The sequence below is a fragment of the Pundamilia nyererei genome, unplaced genomic scaffold (genome assembly GCF_000239375.1).
Source record: "Pundamilia nyererei isolate P.nyererei 1_Seehausen unplaced genomic scaffold, PunNye1.0 scaffold00026, whole genome shotgun sequence".
In the NCBI taxonomy this organism is placed as follows: Eukaryota; Metazoa; Chordata; class Actinopteri; order Cichliformes; family Cichlidae; genus Pundamilia; species Pundamilia nyererei.
The window spans coordinates 1,532,974-1,543,849 of record NW_005187427.1 but is presented as its reverse complement, the minus strand read 5'-3'; positions in this window follow the sequence as shown (position 1 = coordinate 1,543,849).

Below are 10,876 nucleotides of genomic sequence, written 5' to 3'. Positions count from 1 at the left end.
TTATATATATATATATATATATATATATATGAAGGAAAAGGAAATGAAGACATTTTCTTCCCCAAGGAATCCAATTACAATCAACTCTTTTAGAATATTTACGGTAATGTGATCCCTGCAATTCTGCACGTTTACAGTTGGGTCTGGGTTTCCACAGCTTGTTCGCTGGGTGGACTAAAAACCATCTGGAGTATTTTAGCACATTGCTTTTCAATTACCTGCTATTCTTGAAGTCTTTGCCTGTATTTTTCATTTTCCCTCGAACATTATGGTTGTGTATTATGTGCAAGAGAAATTCTCTTCAATAACATTTAATAGGCCTACCTTGTAATAAAAACTTGTATAATTACAAGGCAAGCAATGGGATTGCAGAGGAATATACTGTAACACGTGGAAGACCTATGTGATGAAAGACTTGCTGAAATTGCAGCAGGCACTAGCACTAGTGTTGTTTCTGCAGTGAATAAGATGCTTTAATGTGCTTTGGCTGCTTGTATGAGAAAAATATAGCTTAGCTCAACTGTATCAGTGTAGTGTTTTTTTTTAATACAACATACTACACTACAATGTGTAGATAGAAAGCAAAGCTACCTCTTTCTGCTATGTGACCTATTTTCTCCAGGTCTTCAACAAATCTTGTTTCTACACATCATGACTCATCATGACTCATCATTACTCATACGAATAGGGTCTTTTAACCGAAGGAAGACCAAACTAACGTGTTCCGCATCTGTCTCTTTGTACTTTATGTAAAAAAAACCCCAAACAAACAGAGATTATTTTTAATTTCTACACAATTTCCACGGTAAAAACTGCAAAGAAGTGAAAAAAATCCAAACTGTTAACAGTTAACTTTTTAAAGTTGTGTTTTTTAACATTTAAATGTGAAGAAAGAATTACAGAGATGTGGTCTTAAATTAATGATTTTACAGCTTACATGTTTAATGACTTTAAGAAGCAAGAATTGGATACACATGTTTGAACTCGCCAAAATCTTTTAATAATGATGCTGAAGACTCTATGATGTCTTTTAGCTTCACAAGGCCAAAACCGATTAACTACTCATTAGTTGATTAGTTGATCATGATTGCATACATCTGGTTATTTTTCATCGGCAGCATAAAAAGGATTTGTTTGACAGCACCCATTGGATTGACCAATACTCAGAACAATGGGAAAGTCCAGTTGAATGGTGGTGGGTCGGAATTTGTATTTTTGGGGGGGTCGAGGATTCAGAGGGAAGAGATGAGTGCAGGTCTGAAATTCGTGTGTGTGAGAGCATGGAGTTAATTCAGCATCCTGACAGCCTGATGGACAAAGCTGTCTCTCAGTCTGCTAGGTGGTTCTAGCCTGGAGGCTCTTCAGTCTCCTTCCTGATGGCAGCAAACTGAAGAAGCTGTTGGACGGATGAGTGGAGTCCCCTGTAATGCAGAGGCGGGTGCAGTAGATGTCCTGGAGGGAGGGAAGAGAAGTACCCACGATCCTCTCCGTTGCTCTCACTACTGTTGTAACTTTTTTCGGCAGGACCCATTGCAGGAGCCATACCACACAGTGATGCAGCTGGTGAGGATACTTTCAATGGTGCCTCTGTAAAAGGTGCTCATAATGGGGGTTGAGGCTCTTGCTCTCCTCAGTTTGCAGGGAAAGTAGAGTCCCTGTTGGGCTTTGCTGACCAGTGATGCAGTGTTTTGGTTTTTTTGTCTTGACCAGGAGAGATCTTCTGAGATCTGCACACCCAGGAACTTGGTGCTGCTTACCCTCTCCACAGCAGCACCATTGATGGTTAGTGGGGCATGCAGGGTCTCCTAAAGTCTATGATGATCTTCTTAGTCTTCTCCACATTCAGGTACAAGGTGTTGTTGCTGCACCACTCGGCCAGATGTTTAACTTCACTCCTGTAGTAGGTCTCATCGTTGTTGCTGATGTGACCTCCCACAGTTGTCTGCAAACTTTATGAAAAGGCTGAAGCTGTGTGATGGTGTGCAGTCGTGCATCAGCAGAGTGAAGAGAAGGGGGCTCAACACACATCCTTGGGGAGCCGCTGTATTCAGTGTTCTTGTGCTGGAGGTGTTGCTGCCAACCCGTACTGTCTGCTTTCTTCCTGTCAGGAAATCCAGCAGCCAGTTACACAGTGAGGTGCTGATCCCCATCAGATCCAGTTTGTGAATGAGTTGCTGGGGAATCACCACAAACTGAAATGGGATGACCAATAAAGCCTCTGCTCCAAAATCAGCACATTCAAGCATGACTGAAATTTGCAGCTGCCTTCATGGCTGTGCAGACCAACTTTTGGACAAAAGTTTTAGAGTCAAATGAGACAAAGATTAAACTATCGGGCCACAGTGACAAGAGTTTGGAGGCGTAAAGGTGAGGCTTTTAAATCTAAGAATACTTTAGCAGCTTTTAAGGATGGTGATAGTAGCTTCATGATCTTGGGCTGCCAGTGGTCCTGGTATATTGCAAAATGAGAAGAAGTAGAACTACATCCAAATTGAAGAGCTAGATGGTTGAAACTTGGACACAGTTCAAACAGGACAATGATCCCCAGCACCAGCCTCAACCCAGGTCTGACACCAACTAATTTAAAGAACTTTGCCAATTCTGCCAAAAAAGTTAGTCAAATACCCAATCCTGGCTACTTAATAGCTACCAAAATCATCTGGGTGAGGTACCACTTGCTTCACAAGTTGGATTTTTTTTTTAAAGTCATTAAAGGTGTATGCTGTAAATCACTCCCTGGGAAGGAAAATGAGTGTGTGTAAACTTTCAACCTCAGCTTTTTAACAACATTGATGCACTGTTCACTAAGGTCCACTTGGTGTCAGCAGTGTTCAGTGGATGGATAAACAAACCTGCTTTCACAGCCTCAGGCCCCTTCACCAAGTTATTTTCTGCCTGCATAGCAGGAATTAGTACAGAAACCCTGTATGCAAGATTCAAGAGTCAAAACTTTAATTGTTATTTTGTTTTCTTGTGCAAGCGTAATAATATTGCAGTCATGCCAGCCTCACATGCTGTGCTAACAATGAACAACAAACAGTGGCACATTTTGAAAAAAAAAAAAGTGTTAGTATGTGTTGTATTAAAAAAAAAGTAAAAAGTAATGAATGAGAAATATAAAATATATTAGACTATCATTGTCATTAAATGACACATGAGTTTGACTGTTTATGTTTTCATGCTAATATACAGCCTTATCCGTTGCAACATATTTTGAATTCTTTGAAGGAGTAATGGTTAATTAGTTGAGCCAGTCACAGCTAGTAGAAATATCTAACCTGTGTCCTGGGCACAGGTTAAACAAGATTTGTGCAACCAATAAAACTGTTTTCTTGTTGTTTGGTCAACAGGTGTTGGTCTTCACCTGCTTCGCATTGTGCTGGTTTTAGCACACAGAAGATGCTCTCTATTACATTTCCAATTAAAATACACATGAAACAGCTTATCTGACTGTTTACAGGATAATAATACAGATTGAAACTTGCCGATGACATAACAGGACTCTTTTATTGCTAGGAAATAATGACAGCAATTTCCCCATGCTGTCATGCTTCAGCAATGACAAACAAACCAGTCATTTTCATACCTCAACATACAGTTTGTTCCTGAAAGAAACAGACTGTGAAACTGATTCAGCAATTACACGAGAGGAAGTGAATGCTTGGCATGTCATACTGTCCAACAGAAACCCATCTGAGAGTATGAAGGTTATGTCATTCCTTTTTGATTTACGTTCTTGAAGACACTATGTGGAAACATTTCCTCAAAATATGTTTTCTAGATCAATGCCAATGCCAATATGTCACCTGATGACAAAATAACAACAACAAGCCAATCATCTACTCTGATCTATTCATTTATTTGAGATCAAGGTTTTCCACATGTTTCTTAACATCAAAGTTCATCCTCTAGGCTCAAGCTGGTAATTTGTGCATCAGAAAGGCCACAAGAAGCTCCCTTATTGTGTATGGGTGATTTAGAAAGGAAACACATTGAGAGAAAGCATAGCACTTGAGTGTGTGTGAGCTCTTTGTATGTGCTGTACGCCTTATCTCTGGTACGTACGTGTGTGGCAGAGTGTTTGAAAGCGAACACACAGAGAGCAAGTTTTGGGTTTCAGCAGCTGCAATCACTCATCATCAGCAGAGTTCAAGAGCTCAACAGTGAACAATCCTGTAAGAAACAGAAAAAAAAGTGTCTTCCTTGTATTTTTTTTCTCTATCTGGCAATGAGATTTTTTACTTTTTTTTTTACAACCAATGATGTCTGGCAAATCACTACCAATTTACATTAAAAAGCAGCATTGTGTGTACTTCAGCACAAAGTAATGACTCTGGACAGGTTGCAGTACCTGAGGATTGGATTACACAAGCTGTCTATCAACACAAACTAAATGAGCCCCCTCAGGACATGAGGGGTAATGCGTAAATGTCAAATAGTATTTGGAAGTAATCCCTAACATTTGTTTTTAGGAGCTAGGATTCCCAAATGGGTGGCGTTTGATACCAGATACCCTTAAAAAAAAATCACAGGAATCCATTGCAAAGTTGGCTTGACTGGTGTGTTATTGACAGCTTCTCTGACACAATGTGGACCTTTTTCCTCTTTGATACCCACTTATCTTGTCCAGGTCAGCAAAGGTTGCATGAGAGTTACACCCTGGACAGGCCTGGCTATCTGGCAGACAAACATAATTTTTACAACTATGGGTCATTTAAGGTCAAAAACAAGTCAGACCCATTAGGGGTGGGTGTCTTTTAACTGTGCAGACCATTCTGTCCAAGTCTGCAAATAATACCAATCAAAACAAAAAGTGGCCTCAAGGTGTTTTACTGAAAAGAACAGCAATAAATCAATAAAGGTTAAAGGGAGTGCCAGACTAAATACTGTTCAGCATGAGAATCAGTGATTAGTCAATAAAATACATCAGAAGAAGCAGTTAGAAGAACTCATATTAATTCAGACAACCCTAAATTAACCAATACACTTGAGGATAACAGGAAAAACTGGAAATAACCCTAGAAATTTGGGAATGGGCAGCATTAACTCTGGTAAATCATACAAATAAAATGAAATAAAGGAACACTTTTTATTCATTGTATAGCATGAAGTCAGTTAAACTTCTGGGTTTTTTTTATAAGGTCAGTTAAGTAGCAGAGGAGGTTGTTAATCAGTTGTCAATTAGCTGCTTTTGTGTTAATGAAATCAACCCCAGAAAGTTTGGTGTGTCTCCCAGCACAGTCTCAAGAGTGTGGAGGAGATTACAGGAGACAGGCAGTTACTCTAGGAGAGCTGGAAGGGGCTGTAGAAGGTCCTTAACACATCAGCAGGACGGATATCTGCTGCTTTGTGCAAGGAGGAACAGGATGAGCACCGTCAAAGCATAACAAAATGATATCCTGCAGGGCACTGGTGTAAACTTCTCTATCAAATAATCAGAAACGGATGGACCTTTACAGGCTAGGCAGCAGCACCCTGACTGTCATTGACTATCGGGATGACATCCTTGAACCCACTGTCTGACCTTATGCTGGTGCAGTGGGTCCTGCAAACCTGTGGTACTTTTACTTTTAACAATGATGTTTTAATTGCTGATTATCTATCTATCTATCTATCTATCTATCTTTCAATAATACAAATTTAGGAATAATCCCGAGAAACCACAGAGGTCACACGTTAAACACACATAGTGTTTCGTTCCTGTATAACTTTCTGTACATTTGTGTTTCTGTCTTTCTCTGTCCTTCCCCCTCCTTTATTGTGGGTACTTGTGGGTACTGTACAAGCACGTAAGTGGTTTGCGAGTGAGTGCACTGAAGCATATGCGTTAGCACACACCTCATTTGACTCCTCAAATCCTCCTGTCATGGAAGCATTATCTAACCATTCAGCATAACAGTGAATTACAACTTCACTAATATTGACACAGCTCTTTGTAATGAAAGAACAGGCAGCTTAGGCAGATGCACCAACAGGTTGTAACTTATTGTGAAATACAAGAGGAAGGGCACGTGGGTGAGGCCTTCCTTGACCTACCAGGCTCTAGTGGATAATTTATTTTAAAGAGACTTCCTTCAAGATGCATGTTATATGACTCAATATATATTGCACTGACATTAATGGGAAATTTGACTCAAACTTATATTTTGTTGGGAAAAATAAAAAGAGACCTTTTTTAATGGCATGGATGTGCAATAAAACACATTAGCTCTTATTTTAATTGATCTTTTTATGGCTTTAGAAACCATAGAGGAAATATGGCTATACTTTTAATATTTAAAAAAATTAAACAATTTCAAATTTTAGCAGTTGGCCAAATGAAGAGCAAACTTTTCCAAAGGCCAGAGGATATTTGCAGAGCAAGGTAACTACTTTTTAGAAGTATTTTAGGCTATTTAGCTAATCATTTATACTCAAAAGTAAGAAGAATGATCAACATTAAAATAACATAAAAAGTCTTTAACGCTCGGCTGCATCTATTTTTAGTATAAATCTTTCATGTAAACTGTATTTTTTGTGTTCCTAGGATCATGGTCTGGACCCACACTGTGAAGAAAACATGAAAAAAAAAAGCAAGAAAAAAGTCAAACAAAACAGGTCATGTTTTTGCCAGTAAATAATCTGCTCCTTTTTTCATTAAAATAAAGTTTCTGTTAATGAAAAAAAATTATAAAAGTGAATTTGTGGTTAAAAAGCTTATATCCACAAAAAATTACATGGTAAATTCTTCCATTTTAAAATGATGCACTGTTCTGTTATTTTATTTTTAATATTTAAATTCTTTTTACTGTGTAAGTTACTTTATTACATAAACAAAGCAGTCATCGTCTGGGGGAAGACCAAGTAAACCTTTACAAACATGACCCAAGAGGTTGTTTCTCTAGAGAGAACAACTCTTAGTCCACAGAGGGCCGTTGGTTGCACACTTAATACCGCACAAGGATTGGAAACCTCCCTTCTGTCTGCTGTTTCATAAGTTCCCACAGCAATAAAAGACACAAATGAGAAAGGCAGATTAACAGACGCTGGCTGGCTCTTTTTTTTTTTTTTTTACTTTCCTTCTTGTACTGGTAGGTGACTGGTGTTCCATGACCCAGTTGGCTGTGTTGCTTCTCCTGTGTTTGAGTATTTGTTTCATTTGTTATTAACATGTTTATTGTCTTTATCTCATTTTTCAAGTTCCATTAATTTAAAAAAAGGATACATTACACTCAGAACGTGAGTAATATACAGTCTTACGAGATCATCTTTGTGGCTCAAGACTACACAATTAAACTTGACTCACAGCTTGGCATTTAAAATGTTCCGAGTGAAGAAGGTGGTCAGATCATCTCCAATGTGTAAATTATGAGACCACTAAATCCACAAAAGCATAGTTTTGCATGACCCTGGATTTGTAGCACTGCTGCTGGCTGTCAGGTTATACTGACATCCAGAGCACTTTGTTCTCGTTTAGAAAAGGGTGCTTGACTGGTAACAGCACAGAGAATCATAGAAAAATACACTCCCTCAAACATGTGCTCAAGTAATCAAGGAGCAGAGGGAGGATGGCAACCTTTCAAAGAGTAGCTTGCGCAGAGAGTAAGACTGCAGGCCCCTAGGTGTTCTTCAGATTTCATGCAAAACCAAACTGCTCACTTGAGTCCAAAGAACTGCGTGTGCCTAAAACTACAGCCAGTTGAAGAAAGTACGGCAGATTTCTGGGAGAATGACAGCGATAGAGTTAGGCAGAAGTGAAAGAGAAAGAAAAATGTTTGAATTGTCCCAATCAGATATCTCATTCAGCCAGTTATATTTAGGTACTTTCTAGTGTTTCTCTATGAATAAACCCTTAGAAGCAGAACTGAAATTATTGTGTCTGTCTGCAGTCCTGATTTTTTTTTTCTTTCAGAGTTTTAAACCAGGGCAGACATGATGTCACCAAACTCAGCAGAACCATCTGAAAGAGCTAACCAAAACAACCCAGAGGGCAAACTTTAGCGCACCTGTAAATGAGTTAACTTTTCAACATAGAGTGGAGATTCAGTTATATCATTACATCTCACTAGAAGCCTGCAATGGACCTAAAGTGGCCCGAGTGTTGGGATCTAGCTATTGAGTGATTTCCAAAAATTTTCAGTCAGTGTGAGCATTCTCCATTTTTGCATTTATGTATGAAGGCCTTTTTTTGGTGGTGGTGGGGGGGGGTCGTTTGGGAAATATATTTGACTTTACTGGAACTTACTTAAATTTTAAAGTTTTATCCCTCCCGGGGAATGGTGCAAAAAGAATGGGTTGTTACTCTTGGCAGGGGCTGATCCGCCACGATACCCAAAACTCAGCTGGCCCTTTTTACTCGTAAGTGCTGACTTTGACTGACAAAATGCTGACTTACTCATCAGAAAGGAAGCAGGTTCTGTACACTCTGCGTGTAAGCCGGAGAAACATCATTATTATCAGATTATAGGAAAAAAAACGAATATGTATTTGGAAAATGTGAGCACTGGAGAGTGTTTTACTCTACACAATAAGTTTTTTGAACTACGGGAGGAAGATGGGGTAATGTTCACAAAATAACAATTTTTGTAATAGCACAACCTCATCTTATCTCATTTATCTATCCATTTTCTTGAGGTTTTATCTGATTCAGCGTTGCAGGCTGGCTGGAGCCTATCCCAGCTGCCACAGGGCAAAAAACGTGGTTTGTTCCCATCTCCTGGAAAAATAAAGTTAGCTGTGCATGATCTTCAAGCATGAAGAAATTAGAATACATACATGAATTCTCTGTTTTCTTGATCCACCATGAAAAGCTTTAACAATAACATTTTCTGAATGTATCTGATGTATCTGTACAGTCTTGCTCTTTCTTTTCTAGTAAGCCAAGCAGTTTTGTCTGAGACATAAATCAGTCAAACCCCAAATCTGTGCCATAAAACGTTTGTCTCACAGAGGGATAAACTTGTTGATGGACCCTGACAGGGGTATGCAGCATAAAAGAGAAGCAACACGCGATAGTCTGGAAGTCATTATGCAAAGGAGTTTAACTCTCCCTCTTTCAGTCTTCCTAAAGCCACCGAAGTCCCTGAAGCCCCCAGAAGGCTATAAACAGGTTCTAAGAGCATTCTTCAGGGATGTCTGTTCAGCTCCCCCCTCATCTAAACAATTCACACATCCCGCAAACATGTGCGGAAGCTTTAAACATACACTTTTACCTGCATAGTGAATGAAACGTTTGCTATGGTACCTTGTAAATATATTGGAAGAGCTCCCTTTCCATTCTACAGCCTGGTTCAGCACAGGTAATGGATTAAGTGCAAAGAGATGAATGCAGATAAAGAAGCTTTTAGGACATAAACTGAAACAAAAGCAAGACTGGTTAATTTCCTGAGAGTTTGTGGGTATATGGCTTTAGATGTCTGTGCACTGTTTGGTCATCTCTTTCATGTTTCTTTCTCACTACCACTATTTGGCATTCCTGCAAAGAGTTAGGCTAAAGTAGTCAAAAAAAAGGGAAGAACACATATAGTAGGAAGGCTAGGAGGTACATTGTTTATGCAGTCACATTTATATCAACAATTTAGTTTCCAGGGTTTTAATCATAGACCACACAGATCCTTTCTTTTTGTTTTAGCGTGTTTTTGCCTGGATGTTTTTGGGAAGCCAGGCGGCTCATCTAAACAAGAACTCACTCAGTGTACCACTATGGTCTGCTTGTTAGTAGGTCTTGTTATTGTGTGTTTGTGTGTAGTGTGTGGGTGATGAAGGTGGGTTTTAAAAAGCAGCTGCTGACCAGTAGCTGTAATTCATCCCACAGACAAGCATTCCTCATAAACTACAGCACTGACTGGGCTGTTCCCCTCACTTACATGTTGAATGTATACATTTGTTAAAATATGAGTCATTAGGTGGTCTTTTAGGGCATGCTCAGTTTCCACAACATGACCAGAAAAGGTTTAGCTAGAGTTCAGTCACAAAAGTTCAAAAAAGGAACACTTTTATTCTGCACAACAAATTAAATACATTATATCATGCATGTTTTATTCAAATATACTGTATATGTATGGCCAGTTGTTTAAATCAAAACAGATTTTTTCTCTCTTTTTTTGCCTTTGTAACAATTTAATTTTTACTCATTACACACTTTCTCTAGATTGTTAAGAGTCTGTGGAGGATTCTGTTTGAACTTACACTACTGTGCAAAAGCATTGAGCCACTCTCTCTTCTTTATATTTTTCTAGGAAACTGGGAAATAGGTACAAACACAAACTAACAGTAAATAAGGCAAAAACAGAGCTTAAAAAAATAATATTTTGCATGGCCAACTTTATACTTCAACACAGTCTGAACTCTCCTAAACAAACCGTAATTTCTTTGAATAGTCTTTGGGAATACTTCTCCGGTCTCCTTGAAGGAGTTTCAAATCTCTTCTTTTGATATTGCCAACCTTTTGTTCTGCTTTCTGTCAAGATCATCCCACACTGCTTCATTAATGTTGAGTTGGGAGACCAGTCCATGACTGATGGTGTTCCTATGTGTGTTTTTCTTTCCAGGTATGCTTTGACTGTACTGGCATGTGTTTGGAATCACTTTCATTGCTAATCAGATGCTTTCAAGAAGAAAAATCTAACTGTACTTTTCTGCATTTACAGTTCTATCTACTCTGACAACAGGTGATAAGATGTTTGGCTGAAAGCAAACTCAAACCATGGCCGAGCCTCCATAGTGTTTTGCTTAATCTTGACCCTCTCTCCTGACGTCCTCTGTATATACTGACGATCATTTCAGCCAAAATCATCACCCCATAAGACCCGTTGCTACTGAATTCTAGTCCTATTTCTGTGTATTTGGCAGACCTCAATGTTTTTTCCACGTTTCCCTTTACAGCCTCTTGACAGCT